Source organism: Nannospalax galili, unplaced genomic scaffold (genome assembly GCF_000622305.1).
Source record: "Nannospalax galili isolate Female #2095 unplaced genomic scaffold, S.galili_v1.0 scaffold1258, whole genome shotgun sequence".
Classification (NCBI taxonomy): Eukaryota; Metazoa; Chordata; class Mammalia; order Rodentia; family Spalacidae; genus Nannospalax; species Nannospalax galili.
The window spans coordinates 64772-66358 of record NW_008341370.1 but is presented as its reverse complement, the minus strand read 5'-3'; positions in this window follow the sequence as shown (position 1 = coordinate 66358).

Here is a 1587-nt window from a genome sequence, read left to right as displayed (position 1 = left end):
CTAGAGGGGCTGAGTGGAAATTTCCACATCCACAAAGCTGTCTTGCTGTGGCGTGTATAGAGAGGTTGGGGAGTATGGGGAGGGGAGGAACTGCTCATGGACCCCAGTATCTGCCCCTCAAGCAGTCCCTGCCCCTCTGTTAGCCTTGGAGAGCCAGCAGGGTCTGCAGATCTGGAGAGCTGAGCTCCAACTAGGCTTATCTCACTCTAGGGTCCAGCCTGCCTGGCTTGGGGCTGAAGGAGGAACTAGAAGGCCCTGAGGCCACCAAGTTCAATATGCTTCTATTTTTTATTTATTCTTTGACAATTTCATACAGGTAAACAATGTGTCTTGATCACATCCACCCCCAACTCTCCTATCCCAGTCCCCCCAACCCTTAATATGTCCCCCTCCCCACTTCATGTCCTTTCCTTTGGGGGAGAAAAAAAGATGGGACTGGAGAAATGGCTCAGTAGTCAAGAGCACTGCTGCTCTTGCAGAGGACCTGGGTTCGATTCCCGGCACCCACATGGCAGATAACAACCGTCCACAACTCCAGTTCTAGGGAATCCAATGCCCTCTTCTGATCTCCACAGGCATTGTAGTACACTTACCTACATGCAGGCAATACACTCATACACATAAAATAAAAATAAATAATAAAAAAGGAAACTGGCGAACACTGAATCCAATCATAGCTGCAGTGAGTTCAGGAGTGGTGGCCATGTCAAGGCCTGAGGATGGCACTTCCCAGCACAGTTCCTCATCTTCCAGCCCTCACATTCTTTCTGCCCCCCACTTCTATGATGTTCCCTGAGCCTTTGTGGGGAGTGTGTAATGCATAGAGCCCCATTTAGAGCAGGGCACTCAGTAGTCACATATTCTCAACACTTTGACCAGTTATGAGTCTTTATGTCAACTCTTAACCACTTCTGAGAGAAGCACTAATCTATGTGTGTAAACATACATATGTACAAGTCTGCTTTCTCACATGAAGAAACCGAGGCCCAGAAAGGAAAAGCAAGTCATCCAGGGTCACACCGAAAATGAACAAGAAATAGACTCAAAACCACTGCTCTGCCTGGATGGGAGGGGTGTTGTCTTTTTTCCCCCCTCTTTCCTGCCCTTCCCTCCCTCTGTCCTCCACCTACATTTCCCAAGTTCCTACTATAAGCCAGAACAGAACCCTGAGCTCTGTGCCTTAGAAACTCAGGTCCCCTAAGGGACTCAGGTCCCATAAGGACTAAGATCCTTCTCAGAACCTCCAAAGCCACCTACCCCTCCTCCCTACACCTCCATCCCTGCTACAAACTGCTGAGGATGCAGCTCAGTTGGGTAGAGCATGTGTCTAGCATGCATGAAGTCTTGGGATTACCACACCACAGAAAACAGCATGGTGGCACACCCCTATAATCCCAGCACTCAGGAGGTGGAGGCAGGCAGGATCAGAAGTTCAAGGTTGTCCTTGGCTATAAAGTGAGTTCAAGGCCAGCCTGGGCTACATGAGACCTTGTCTCAAGAACAGAAACAAACCCAGATTCCCAGGTTGTACTTTGTGCTTCATTTTGATTGTACTGAAATGCCTGTGTTTGGCCAGGCATCCTTCCC